Here is a 15,732-nt window from a genome sequence, read left to right as displayed (position 1 = left end):
GTAAATATTCCTATGTTGAAAAACTAGCGCTTGCTGCTGTTCAAGCGATTCAAAGGTTTCGACATTATGTCCTCTTTAGGAAAACTACCATTCTGTCAGATTGCAACCCCATGACGTATATACTGTCGCGACAGTTGCTTGGGGGCAAATATTCAAAATGGATAGCGATCCTTCAAGAGTTTGATTTGGATTTTGTAAAATCCAAATCAAAGAAAGCTCTAGTTTTCGCGGAATTATTATGCGATCTCCCATCATCGTCCAACGATGAAACATCAGAAGAGTCAATCGTGGATGAAAATTTGTTTCTGATATCAGTAAGCGATGAGTGGTATGGAGACATCATTGTTTATCTCCAAACCCAAAAATTTAGGCCTAATACCTCACACTCAGAACAGAAGCGTATACGATACCAATCTAAAGACTACATGATCATCGGTGATACACTTTACCGTCGTGGTGTCGATACGGTTCTGAGGAGGTGCCTTACCCATGAGGAGGCCGAGAAAGCCCTGAATGATTGTCATTCAGGCGCGTGCAGGGGGCATCAATCTGGATATGCAACAGCACAAAGAATCTTACGAGCAGGATATTTCTGGCCAACTATGTTTAAAGATTGCATAATAGCTGTCAGAAGTTGCCATGCGTGTCAGATCTTTGATAGCAAAACCAGGAGACCACCCGCACCTTTGCAGCCGATAGTTGCTGTTGGGCCTTTCGCTAAGTGGGGCATCGATTTCATGCAATGTAACCCCACCTCGACCGGGGGGCATGGGTATATTATAGTCGCTGTTGACTATTTTACCAAATGGGCCGAGGCGATGCCTACATTGGATAACACTGGTGAAACAGCTGCCCTTTTCTTTTTTAATCATGTAGTCGCCAGGTTCGGCGTTCCGCAGGCTATAGTGACAGATCATGGATCGCATTTTCGCAATCACATGATGGTTGAATTAGCTGCCAAACTAGGGCTATCTCACGACAGCTCTACCCCATATTATCCACAAGCCAACGAACAAGTTGAGGCAATCAACAAGGTCCTGAAGCGTATGTTGCAAAGGATGATCGGGGTTCACAAAAGAAGATGGCACCTACTCCTGTACTCAGCATTGTGGGCTTACTGAACCTCGGTAAAGAACGCCATTGGGTTCACACCATTCCAATTGGTGTATGGCCTGGAGGCAGTCTTACCGATCCAGTGCGAAATTTCGTCTCTTAAACTCGCAATTGACCTCCTCCCCGGAACCTCAGAAGAAGAGGCTCGTTTCTTGGAATTGATCCAGTTGGATGAAAACCGTCGTGACGCCGCTTTGGCGAACGAAGCCCATAAGAAACGAGTCAAGGCACAGTTCGACAAGAATGTCAAACCTCGTATCTTCTCTGAGGGTGACTTGGTTTTGCTTTACGACCAAGAATCCGACAAATTAGGAGCAGGAAAATTTAAGTCCTTATGGATGGGTCCCTATATTGTTAAAAGGGTGTTAGCAAAAGGAGCCTACGAGTTAATGGATTATGACGGGATACCACTGGCGCAACCCCGCAACGGGTTGTACCTCAAGCGTTACTATGCCTGAATAGTAACCCGAGTGCTTTTGTTGTATTTTGTTTTCGCTAAAGTGTTTGTTTCGGTTTAGTGATCCAGCTTTCTCGTTTGTTGCAGATGTCGAATTTTTCTGAGACATATGTAGGATATGCCGACGGAGCGAGTCGTAGTACGCGGAATTTGTCCTCCGTAGCCTGGGCCATTTTTGATCCAAGCGGCGAGTTAGTAAGTTTCAGAGGTGTGTGTATTGGGCAGTCAACGAACAACATCGCTGAGTATAGCGCGTTGATTGAACTCCTCTCTGATACCATCGCTCATGGTATACGCCGACTAATTGTTAGGCTAGACTCACAGCTTGTGATACTACAACTCACTGGTATATATTCAGTCCGCAATCCAGCTATTTATCAAATGTTTCTAAGGGTTAAGATTTTGGAAAGAGAGTTTGATTCAATTCAATACCAACACATTTCCAGAAACTTGAACACATTAACAGATTCATTAGCAAACTATGTATTAGATAGACATTTACGACATATATAAAAAGAGATGCATCGGTGCTATGCAAGTGGATCACAAATAAACTAGAATAAACCCTGAAAATCAAAATATATAAAGTTGTTTATAGTTTGTACATAATGTGCTGTAATCAAAACAAAATTGGTCGTGTGACCTAGAACTCAAAAAGATGCTAGGGGGCACCCTAGCCTAGTGGTGCTCATGATAGTACGTCACGGTCTGTGCAATCATGCGCAAGAGACGAGTCCATCGTCGAGGCACGCCAATAGTGTGCCGCTGCAACTGTAAAGGTAACTCGTCAATCTGTACATCCGGAAGACCACGAGTAAGGCTCTCAACCTGCTCCTGCACAGCTGCAAGTGTCTCAGTATCACCAAGGTTGTGAATAACAACTCTCCTAGCAGGCTCTGCTGCTGGGGCGGCAGCTGGCGATCGTGGACGGGCTGCTGGACGAACAGGACCAACATCTGCATGCACCCAAGAGTTTGATTAGTTTTGCATAGTAACATCATGAGTAAAAACAATAAACAGTGATATGGTCAGAGATTTTACCAATAGCGCCCCATTTCTCGCCATCCGGTAGCACCAAGTCCGGATCACCTCGGTAGTCCATACCCACATATGGATACTCAGAAAATACCATCTCCTGACGCTCGAACCACCCAAAGAAGGCCTCAGTGAAAGTAATCTGAGGTTGACCAGCATGTCGAGACATGTGGTCAACCCACCTCTGCATGCGTGGCTCGGTCGGAGAAGGCAGGTCAAGCATGATGTACTGAGGTTGCATCAATGGGATTTTCTCCAAGACGAAGGCAGTCAGAATAGAACCAAATCCAAAGTTCTTCAGCCCCCCGTCCTTTACCTTGGTCAATTGACTTTTCATCTGAACAAGTACTGCATCACACCAGTTAAACACTTTCGGTTGGAGACACTCCAAGGCGTGCTGCATGTAAGATCTGTTGGAAACATGTAAAGCTGCGCTACCGGCCATCCTACCAATGGTAAACAGAATGGACCTAAGAGACCTGTCAGTGATGTCACGGATATTGATCTTGTCGTCTTTGCTCGGCTGTGAACCTTCCCGGCAATACTGACGGATGTAGTCTCTGGTGGAATTAGTCCCTCGAACCGTACCTGACAAAGAAATGGGGGCACCCCGCCTTGACAACCCAGTCAAGAAGTACATGTCCTCTATGGTCAAGGGGATGATTTTCCCCCTAATCTGGAATACTTGGTTAACAGGATCCCAAGCATCAAGCATATACTGCAGTAAAGAAATCTGTGCTCTCATGCTAGAGATACGGAAGAACTTCAGTAGGCCACAGTTCCGAAGCGCGTTCACCGTGACTGGGTCATGGAGTGCAACCATGTCCTCTGCTTCATGTTCTCGTTCTCGCCATGTAAGGGACATTTTGTTCAAAGTTCCCTGCAAGCAAACAAGAGAAGGAGTAAGTTCCTAATTTTGATGAAAAAACTGGCGAAAAATCATCAAAAATCACATGCAGGATCAGTTTTTCTAGGCCCAGCGCAGGCAGAGAGTCTCTCCCTTGCGCTGAGGCGCAGTCTGCCTTAAGACAACCTGACATGCAGCGCAAGTTTCGAAAGGAGAACCTGCGCTGATGCCAGGGCGCCTTGATAAAACCCCTGAGGCTCAGAAACCCTGAAAAATGTGCATGAAACTGAAAAATGAAACCATGAAAGTGAAGGGCTAAGGTTTAGCTCCTACCTGGTCCAAACGGCGCCAAAAATCGTCCACAGAATCTCCCGGAATCAGCTGGTGAAAATCAAGGAAGAAGAGGCACCTCCAGAGCTCCAACAAGCAAAATGCAAATGAAATGGTAAATGAGAGGTAAAAAACACCTTTTTATGACTTTTTACACAGTTTAAAGTTAAATATTAGGGTTATAATCTCATTTTCATGCAAATATTGTCCATTTCTAACAAAGTTTGTTACAGCAATTGAAGGTGAAGTACTACATTTGAAAAGAGAAAAGCTAGTAAAGGTAAAAAATCAAATTTGACCATGAATCGAGCAGTTTTACCGCGAAATTTATGCTCGTTAAAAAATAGAAAAGCGTGAGCAAAAGTTTCCATCAGAGTTCAAGCTCATTAAAAAATGAACCTATCCCGGTAAATAACCATTGCGATCGTAAATTTATCAGCCTTAAAAGCCTTGGTCGTGTTTTCATCCATCACCTCCACCGTCATTTGGCCGGTCGTTCACCCCCATATGATTGTTTACCCACTTTGAGGAACAGCTGCGAAGAGTGATTTCACCCAGCCATCCTTGTGACACTACCGTGATTGGAAAGTTCCAATTTGTACCTGGAATCAATTGCTATCCCTGTTTATCACTCGTTCCTCAAAAGATGAGTCTTCTTTGAGCTCTTTTCTCCTGACTCGTAAAATATGAAAAGTTTGTCGAGTTTTGGCCTTCCAGCTCGTTAAACGACCGGAAGAGCTATCCCTCCTCTAGATTTTAATCTTTTTGGACCTGAGGGATTATTGCACAAAAAGATCGAGCGCTTGTCTTGTTCGGCTCGTTAAAAGTACCGAACACCCATCCCTTTTGTATTGTTTTATACTTTTTCGGACTTTAGGGATTAGGTGACGAAAAAGGAATTATGGAGTTAACTTTCTGTACCTTTTCAGACTCTCTAAAAATGAAAAGGACCGAGTTTTCCTTGTCGTTAGACTCATTAAAATGATTAAATAGCGACAAACTTGTCTTTAGACGAGAACGAGTTTCCCTATCGCTAAGCTCGTTAAATCATAGCGATGGGCTTGCCCGAAGGGCAGGTTATAGAACAAGCATATGTTATCCTCCTCAAGCTTGACAAAAATAAAGAGGTACTGGTCAGAAATGACTAGGGAAAAATTGGGAGAACATCAAAGCTTAATGGTAGCAAGTCGCTCTTGAACATGACACTTTTCATCCGTACCACATCGGGTTGGGTTGTTTCATTCACCGGTCTCATCACCATGGTCTTCGCCAAACCATCCACATTTTGGGGTAATGCTACCGATCCATCGCATCAGTGTCGTTATATGTTCAAGAGAGGTCATTCTGAAAGTGTCAACCGTGTCCCATCCACTGCCATACATTATCCTTCATCCATTCATGATCGCCACCCTGAATCATATGTCACAGTTTGTTTTCACCTCCATTAAAATCATTAGCTCCGTTCCGTGTCATTGATGTGGGATTCATTAAGGCCCTCCTTTGACGGATCGCTTCTTGTCGACTTCAGCTCATTATCCAAGAAGTTGATCTAGGAACAACCCCATCAGTACTTTGAAGCTTGCATGCCTCAATGGCAAGTTTCTCACTTCCGGCGACAGGTATACATCAATGACCTTCGACCAGAAGATTTTGCGTGGCGTTCGATGCCAAGTCCTTTATTCACGCCACGTGAATTGTACTGGAGTACCTTGAGGGTCATTATCATTATCGGTGATTCCTCTCGCACTTGTTAACGGTTTTCATCATTGACCGGTAATCAAGCGATGTCTTTCCATGTTCGACTTCAGCGAAATTCTCACATGGATCGACTTGTACTTAGAGTGAAGATCGAACGAGTTTGAAGACCCCGGATCTAGTTTCATCCATCCGGGCTGCGATATATATTCAGGAAATAATAAAAGCATTTGCCATGTACATCGTTGCAGCAGATGATCATCCTATTCAAAGGATGATAATTTCAGCAGAGAATTATCAGTCTACTATTAGACGATCGTCTGTTCTATGTACCAGAATGTATTTATAAAGCTGAGCATGGGAATGCCCGCCTCAGCTAGATCATGAAAGCAGAATGAAAAATAATGTATTGTATTTTATTATATTACAGGGCACCTCTCAGCACTTGAATGAACTTCGGACCCTCTGGATAAAGCATTTCACCCGATAAACGACCTCATACTTTAGGGGGCAACTGTTATAGACATTTTTGTGCCTCGCAGCATGGAGCATGAAATGTCAATAATTACCGGGATCCTCAGTCCCTAAACATGTTGTTCTTACCCCTAGAGGAACAAGGTCAGCAAACCACAGCACTCCTGATCAGTTCTCCACCTGAAAACACTCAAAAACAGGCTATTTTTGGATCATGTCAGCTGGTCCACTGAGCAACTGCGCTGAATGTCAACTGCTCCTCCTTGTACCTGCGCTGAAAGTCAACTCCAATGAAGGCTACCTGCGCTGGGTGAGATTGGCCAAGTGGCACAGTCATTCTGCAAGGTGTCAATTGCCCAGGAAGCTTCCAAACTGACACTTGGTTCAAGGGATTCGCCCTGTGATGAGTAAGAGGTACTTGATCTCCATGTGTAAGCAAGGATCTCTAAGTGGACTCAAGAATTGAATTTTAACTAAAGTTGGAGAGGACACTAGTCAACTTTATGCCAACCTCAAGCTGACTCATCCTTTCTCCAAATCTCCTATATATAGAGCTCTTCTATGAGGTCTAAAGAGGCTAGAATTTTGGGCAAAGCAAGGAAGTGCTGTTGGTTTACAGTCAGAGCTATAGGGTGATTGCTTTTATAGAGGGGAAGAGGAGATTTCTTGCTGCTGGGGAGGTGCTGCTGGATTGGAGCCATTTATGGTTGTAACCTTCTCAGAACCTTTTACTTCTATCAATAAAGCTTTGAATGTTCTCCTATATACTTGTATTGCATTGATGTATTGTATTTACTTGTATATCTGATTCACTCTAATCCATGCATCAGTTATGAGTACATGTTTCTTGTAGTTTCCCTCTCTTGTTTTTGCAGGATCGTTGTGTAGCTGGGTCGGCAAAGGGAGAAAGGAGCTGGGAACAAGAGGCGACGAGAGAAGACAAGATCGACAAAAGCGAAGGATATCGGTTGGTCAATCTTTTCTTCCTTCTCTGTACTTTCATAAAGGAAAATATCAAAGCTTTACTTTCAGTTGTTGCTAAGGAACTATCACCCTTAGAGTAGGGATAGAGTCATACCGAGTCGGATACTTTTCCCCACAACACTACCATTACGTTCATGTGAACAATTTTCCTTCTCAATGTTATCGGCACATTGGGAAGGATCCCTAGCGGTCGACTGGTTCCTTTGTCAAAGCCTGTCATATTTCTCATCTCAGGCAGAAGCGATGGTGAACCAAGCGCTTTCCAAGCAGTCGAGGAAAGGATACTCATAGAAGCCCCTTCATCGATGATGATACCGGCCACGACCATTCTGTATATTTGTGCAATGATTCAGAATGGTACACTAGCCGGTAAACTGGGTTTGCCTAGTAGATTCCAATCGAAGGAAACGACTATGTTGCTTGGAGGTGGGACCGAATAAACGGCCGGATATGACTAACAAACTTCCTTCCTGTGGTAAAGAAATGGGTAGACTACCCCCATGTTCATTGGAGTCTGTGTTTATGAAAATAATTTGAACGGTGTCGTTCTTATTCTCTTTGGTGATTGTGTCATCTGAAGATGGACCTTCCGAAGGCAAGACTGGGTCGACTGCCGCCTCAACCTTTTGACATTCGTCTGGTATGGATTTAGCGGGTTTGTCTTCAATGACAGATGTTTTGACCGACCACAATGACGTGTCGGTCGGATTTTCAACTCGTGATGGACTCGGTAAGAGTTTCTTATATCCAGGAGGAAGCCGTAGCGGTGAAACTGGATGGTCTTCCAAAAATCTTTTAGCTTCGTCTAGGAAGGGACAACGGTGGACGACGTGATCACCTCCACACAGTTTACAAGGAAATTTACATTTCTTATTCTGTCCAGATACTTCTCTTTCACTAGTTGATGGTGTACTTTCAACATGATCATCAGAGGTTGACGACACCGGATTGTGAAAACGAGGAGACCAGTCCCTTAAGATCCGAGGGATGCAAGGACAATCTCAATGATAGTGGTCTCCTTTGCAAATGACACATGGAGATTTAGGTTTAGACGGTGCAGTGTGTGGATTTTCACTAGACGATGCCTGGTTACCCCTTTTTGCCTTTGACTCCTTCTTATTCTTCTCTTTCTTCTCCTTCCCCTTCTTCTCCTTCTTAGTTACTTTATTTTTGTCCTTACCAGCTTTATCAAGCGAATAGGAAGGAGAAGAGGGAGAATCGGATGAAGTAGAAGGTTGGGGGGTAGCTTTGGTATCATCTAGTTGCTGACTTGATTTTTTAGGAATCACGGTGTTCTGAACAATAGAGGTTGAGAAAAGCCATACGGGCAAGCCGATTATCAATCCTGGAAGTGACAATGTGGCCATATGGGGTGCACTAACATCTCCCCAAGAGGAGAAAGGACTAGGATTTCCTCCAAGGGGAAATCCTTGGTTTGTGGACTCCATTTTTCTCGACCTAAGACCAACGTAGGAAAGGTGGTGTTATTCTGATTGAAATAAATTTTAGACGCTTTGACAAAACGTTTTTTTTTTAATTTTTAAGAGTCGAGAAAAAACAAAAGATGACTCTAGTCGCCTTCGATTTTTAATGAGCCTGAAGTGACAAGTGCTCAAATGGACCTTTTCCTTTAAGGAGTCTGAAAAGGAACGAAAGAGACTGCTCTAGAAATCTAGATAGAGGGATTAGCAAACCAATCGCAAAACTGCAAAATAATTTTTACGGTACGTCAGTCAATCTTCCCGAATGTTGTGTTCAGTGCATTGCGATCGATAGGGCAGCAGACATGGCTTCCTATGGATAAAGGATATAGCCTATTGTGGTCTCCCAATATATACTCGACGGTACGTGGGAGCACAAGTCCGTACTGGCACTTGTCGTCTCAAAGAGGGGGAATCACCCAACCAACAATGAAAGTGATAGTTACCAAGCTTTACGAAGCTAGAATACGTCTCTAGCCTAGACTTCTAGATGTTGTGCGTTAGGTTCCAAAGCGTTTTTAGGTTCATTAAATTTATTGTACAGTTGATCTTTCTTAAGAAATTTTCCTTTCAAGTTCACCGCGTGATGTAGATATACAATTCCTAAAATTCAATCTAAGATGATAAACAATCGTTTAATATTCTTTTTGCAATGAAAATCCTAGCTACTAAAGAAAGAGAGACGGTATTCTTTCAACATAGAGCAAAGAGCACACACTAGATGCACTGTCCTAAATCAAACCAACAAGCAGTCTAAATGCAAATGTACATGCATGTATTTGTTTTCAGCCTTCTTAATGTGTGAATGACAAGAAGAATGCTAAGTACAAATCTGAATTATCTTTTCAAAGCGACAACACTAACAAATTTCTCTTCAAAAAACGAAAGGACAATAATGATGAAACTTTGCTATTTTGAATTGAAAACTACTTTTGACACTTGAAAAACTACTAATTCAAATCAAATACAAGAGTAACTATATAATCGACCATCAAGAACAATAGAATTCTTTTCTTTGACTAAAAACGACACTTGCGACACTTCCAAAACAAGAAACGACAGTTAGGTTATGCTACTACTTTGTAAAAGAGTACTGAAAATGACGCAAAATATAAAAACATTCACAATTCTTTGCACAATGGAGGCGGAATAATGGAAAGGAAGGGGGTTTCCACAGAGGTATACTGACTACAGACAACAAAACTCCTGAATAGAGCTGAAGAGAGTGAAGAAAAACCAAAGTCTGGAGGCAAAATTAGCCTTTTCTGATTAGCGCACCTGTTACACAGGGAATTCAGTATGCATCCCACATACTGCACACGGGAAGTGTGATGCATACTGATATCCTTGAAGAGAGGGTGCGATGGTACCAGTGCGAGACTTTTACGTTGCTTTTGTTCACATTTTGCAGCTCAGTTCAGGGATTTAGGCCAAGCAAGTGATAATCAGTAAATATAAATCATAGGGGTTGATCTAATGAGGTTACTAGAGCCACCACTAGGGCAATTAGGATGTTTGCAAATCAATTGTTCAGTTTATAAAAAAAACCTGGAGATAGACTGAAGCAGCTTTGATCTACTTTGCGCTTGCATAACAAATGCAGTTCGAAGGCTAGCTGGCTTAACTTCAGGCTCCATCAGTAAGTTTATAAAACAAACAAATATAGACAAGCAAACAATCTATTCGCTCCCCAGTGGAGTCGCCATTTTTTTATCAGGAAATCTAGTGTTCACTCGGAGCTGCTAGTCCCACTAAGACTGGTAGCTATCTTAGAAACAAACAAACTAAAACCACTTTCGTTTTCCTTTATGAGAAGTAGATAAGAGGGGAATGAAGGACACCAACCTCAGTCTTTTTGTCTATACAACTTCAAAGATCACCTGTGGAATCAGAGCAGCATAATACTATCGAAGAACAGAGATCTACGATCATAAAAAATATAGGACCAGATATATATTGACCACACAAATGCATATATCATCAAACATACAAGAATGTGGAGGAAAACTTGAATAGCTTTATTAATATCAAGAATAGAAAAGAGGATTACAACCAATTTTTCTGACCCAGCGTCATCCTCCAACATGAAAGCCCTTCGTTCACCTCATGAAAAGCTTAGATCACCGAACACTATGATGTTCCAACAAGAAACCAACAGCCCTTCCTTACAAGATACAAAATTTCAGCCTCTGGATCTCTGGGATGAGGGATCCATATATAGATGATTGCAGGGGGGTGAGTCTGCTTCTGGGATTTTTATTAGTTTCCTCTCTCTGATAGTTCTTGATTCCACTTGGATATTGATGATCTCTTACTCATCCCTGGGAAAATTCAGAGAGGCAAGTGTCATAGGAGAAGTTTCTAGAAGATTCTATGATCATCCACTTTGCAAACTGTCTCTGCCATTTGTCCACTCTCCTTCATTGCACCCTACAGAAGGGCTATCCAATATGTATCGCACTTTTTACACTAAGCAGGTGAGATGCATGGCACCCTCTGCACTGGGCAGTCTGTATGGTCCAGTTTTGACCAGTTCTGAGCAGTTTTCTGTGGAGAACTTCTGGGAGATGATGTAATCAGCTGGCCTTGTTCCTTTATGGTATGAAACAACACTTTTAGGGACTTAGGAGCCCTTGGTTTATGGACATGTATGATTGGGGTTGAAATGCCCAAAAATGTCTATAACAAGGTTCTCATTACCCAAGCCTTTGAACAAAGGCAGCTTCACTGAATTTGCCATACTGAACTGCGGCAACGGTGGAGATGGTACGGGTGAAGTCGCAGGTGATGGTGGTGAAGTTGGAGGTGGTGTGGGTGGAGGTGGTATTCGAGGGAATCCTTTCCTTATTAACTCAATAGCACTTTGTAGAGAAACCTGCACTATTCCCTCTTCGTCACCTCGCGGAGGTGAAATCAATGAGCTATATTTAGGACCCATTTTTCCTTCATTTCTGTAAGTTTTCCACTTTGCATAGCCCCAAAAATCAAGGTATCTGCATAACCTATTTTTTGCATAATAACATTTTAATCTAGGTATTCAAATATTTTACGTACTTACTTCATGGTCCTTTGAAAAAGCATCGCTCCTCCTCGTTGTAGCTAACTGAGGTGTCGACCACAAATTTAATTACAAATCCACCTATGATGTGATCGAGCCAATGATCGAAAATGTGAGCAATATTATCCTCTGATGCTTCCAAGCTTCGCACTAGCTCCGGGCTCCACACAATAGGACTGTCAAGTTTCCACCTTCCTTGGCTATTTGCTAGCTTTGCGATCCACTCGTATAGCTCAATCAGAAAGGAGTAGAAAAAGATCTCATGGATCTTTGTATACAGGTACCTGTCCAACCACTGTTCTTTTGTTAGTTGCGGGTTTCTGTTCTCCTACGTTGCGAATTCGTGGATCTTCCTATCCAACTAGTCTCCAATCACTTTCTTTGTCAGATTCCAATGACACGACATCACACATCTCTTATGCAGATTCTGGTCGCGACAATGGAACCATTTGTTGTCTTGAGGGGGCCTAACCCAGGTTCAACGTTAATTGTCTAAACAAATCCCTACACTACTGGCCCTTTCGGCATCAGCCCACGGAGTGCGGACCGATGTCTCACCTGAAGCAGTATGGGGGATGATGGAACCAAGTTTCCACACCCTGAGATGGTCGTGATATCATTTTATTCCCTTTATTCCTACCTTCGCACAGGTCACTTCGCTCTAGGGCTTGCCAGATGAGCCCTCTATTCCATCCTTCAATACCTCCGCAAAAGGGTTTGACTGTCCTTCACGCAACCCTAACCCTTGATCTAGACCATTCCATGCTGCTAAGGCAGCGTACCAGGCAGATTCCTAAACCAGTCCAAGTGTCTTACTGATCTTATTAGTTACTCACAGTTAGCACCGTGTAAACAGATATTCTTATATGCGTTCAGTTATCCATCATAACCATACACATTTGCGCATTACATAAGCATTACAAAAGATATTCATACATAACAGACACAAAAATTGCAGAATACTTCTCTTTATTGATATCTTCCAAGTGATTACAGAATCTATTCACCATGTGCACACAACTATAGGGGTTCACGCACTCAGATGCGGACTACTAGTCTAAGCCTCTGCGCACTCAGCTGCAAATCCTCTACCTACGCTACGACTCGAAACTTAGAATTATTACTTCAAAGCTATCACTCTTTTTCCTTTTGTGTCTCTAGAACTACTTAGAGCTTAGCTCTTTTTATACAATCCCATGGTCTACAGACCATGGATAGATCTCTTACAGTCAACTTTACTTTACAAAACTAAGGGCGGATAGCCCTTTATGACTTATGACATGTGCGCACTCTGCGACCATAAAATGTGGAGTCTTTACAATTTTATTACAAAATTTGACTCTAACATGGGCTTTTAGCCCCAAAACTTCCCTTTGGGGGATCCCATTCCCAACAAAGAGCTTCTAGCATCAGGAGTGCATGTTGTGTATGAGAATAATGTAGGCATTTTGGTAACTTCAGGTGGAGGAGCCACTGGCTATTGTTGAACAATGCGTTTCTTCCTAGGTTTTGTTTCCCTAGACATTTCTAGTGAGCCTTGCTTATCACGACTGGCCTGCAAAGGAAAAAATGGGAATAAGTGGAGACTTCCTTAACTAAAGAATTCCTTAGAGTGAATAACCACTTTTATATCAATTTATGTCTTTTATGAGCAAAATCTAGTGATATCAAGTCACAATAATGAAATCATTTAGAACTTTGAAATCTTAAATTCGTTACATTTTTCCATTAAATGATAAAACATGGATTCACGTGGGCTTTTGTACACATCAACATACGAGAGGATTATATCGGAAAAATTTTATGGTTGTATCATTGAAACATGCAATATTATCACTCTTCAACAGCCTTTTATTATTAAAATGTAATGGATAAAAAACATAAGCGGGAAGGGATATCGGAGGTCCTATATTGGAGATTTGATATTGGGGGTTGGAAAGAGTAAAAATTGATTGGAAGTCCTGATATGGAAATTCTGATATGGATAGGGGGAGTTTATCGGAGATTGGAATATTGGGAATATCGAAGAGCGGTGATATGAGTATATTGGTGTATCAGAGATGTGAGGATATCACAGTATCAACAATGTCATTTATTGGAGGATGGGTGAGAAAGGATATCAGAGGATCGGGGGATCGGGATATCAGAGTATTTAGAGTGATGCTCACATTGAAAGCTATGATATTCAAAAGCTCTAGTAATGTTATGTGGAAACCCTATGGGGTCAGCCTTTTATTATTATATTCTCAAAAAAGCACTTTATAACTTTCAGATTTAAATATTTGAAATCGTTAATTGGGGAATGTTTTATCGCAACTTATTCTATGGGGGAATGTTGCAATATTTAAAATATTCTGATAAAGGTTTTCCAATAATAGATTTAAACAAAAGCCTATGGTTAGATTATTTGTGAATATGTCTTATGTACCTAAGCTCCAATATTAAGGCTCTAATAAGGGATATTTCTCATCTAGTCAATTTTTTTGGAAAAATAAAACTAATATTGTCTTATTTTATTAAAACTAAGGGATTTTATACTAAACCAAAAGGGTCCCCATTATTTATTAGTTCTAATATTAACCTTAATGGGGGGGGGGGGGGGTGTTGTTGAGTAGTACAACAGGTATATACACAAAAATTTATTGTTGATTTTTCTCAAAAGGAGGGAGAAAATATCATAATATCAAATGGCCAATTCTTCAAATTTCTACTTGTTCCATATTGCTCAAATTCCTTCACAGAATTCTACCTTTCCATCTCTAGTAAGTTCATATTTTATTTATATTTGATTATTTAATTGAATTGAATTTTTTTATTCATGTCAATTTTAATAAAAATGTATCCAAATTTTTAGGATCCTAATTCAGAATCAGGTTTAGATGTAGGAAATATTCTACCTGTTTAAAAGCATCGAAAGCTCTTATTAGGAGCAGTTTATTGCAAGTAGTTGGTAGATGAAAATGGACAGCCATTTCCCCTACCAATTGTAACATGTCATATTCTCAGCTGAAATCATGGGTCAACAATGCTAACAATTGTTTCATATAATGTAATTTCAAAAAAATAATTGCATTTTTCTAACTAATATAATTGATGTACTACTATTCAATATTTTTTGAAATAAGGATTCTAGTGATGATGAGCGACCCACTTACCATCTACTAGTGCACTCCACAACAATGTCAAATCATGAGAAGGCCACATTAAGAGAAAATATCATAGAGGAATCATACTAGGAATGGTTGAATCAACCACCTATTCAATTCCCACTATGTCCAAATTCACCAAATTGGAATGGCTACAATAATAGTAGTTCTTCATCACAAGATAGCATTAGAGGCAATCAAATAGAGATTAGTATGAATGATTACTTATGGGATACGAATACCATGTGAGACAATGTTGTCCACTAATACCTTATTTGAAAGCCTGGAATCTGCTTCCACCACCCCTCTCTTTGGACCTAGTGTCTAGTCAAAATCTACCTAATTGGAGACAATGATGTTATTGCACAACTTGAAAACAAAGTTTGGCATGTCAAATGCATGTTTCTCGACAATATTGAGGTAATTAATCATGATCAAGTCCCTTATATTTTGAGAAACCTTTTCACACAATAAACATTAAAAATGGTTGATTTTATGAATGTTAAATATTGACATTGTACATTTATATTGCCTGCCAACTATAGGTTATTCAAATATAAGGTTATTCTGAGTGATAATGTCTTTCGTGGTAGCTGCAAAGAGGAAAAATAATTGTTTAAAATTTTGGGTGTTGAGTACATATCATATCACGCATGTCCTAATGATTGTATTATATATAGAGGATATTATGCAGATAAAGAGATATGTCCATAATGTGGGCATGATATGTAGCATAAATAAATTAAAAAAGGGTCAATCACAAGGTCCTCCTCATAAGATATGGAGGCACATGCCTATAATCCCATGGATTCAAAAGCTCTTTCATTGCAAATAATTAGTTATGTTGTATGGATGGCATGCTCATGAGCACCAATATTGCAGCAAGAATGTTGTAACTCCTGGGCTACCAACTTTACTTTATCAACCCAAGGTTCGTACAAACTTGGAGGTGTCAGTGCTATATACACAAGTAAAAGTGATGGTTCTGCCTTTTGTCACTGTTCAGCTGGTGAGAGACCACTAGGGTTTTCAAGCCAATCTTCTATGGATTCAAAAGAAGCTTGGTTCCTTGATGAAAGAGAGGAGGAGCCTACTCTAGGAGAGAGCTGATC

This window comes from Pinus tabuliformis, chromosome 2_2 (assembly GCF_031772625.1).
Source record: "Pinus tabuliformis cultivar Carrire ecotype Pingquan chromosome 2_2, CPIR1, whole genome shotgun sequence".
Classification (NCBI taxonomy): domain Eukaryota; kingdom Viridiplantae; phylum Streptophyta; class Pinopsida; order Pinales; family Pinaceae; genus Pinus; species Pinus tabuliformis.
Note: the sequence above shows the minus strand (reverse complement) of the source record.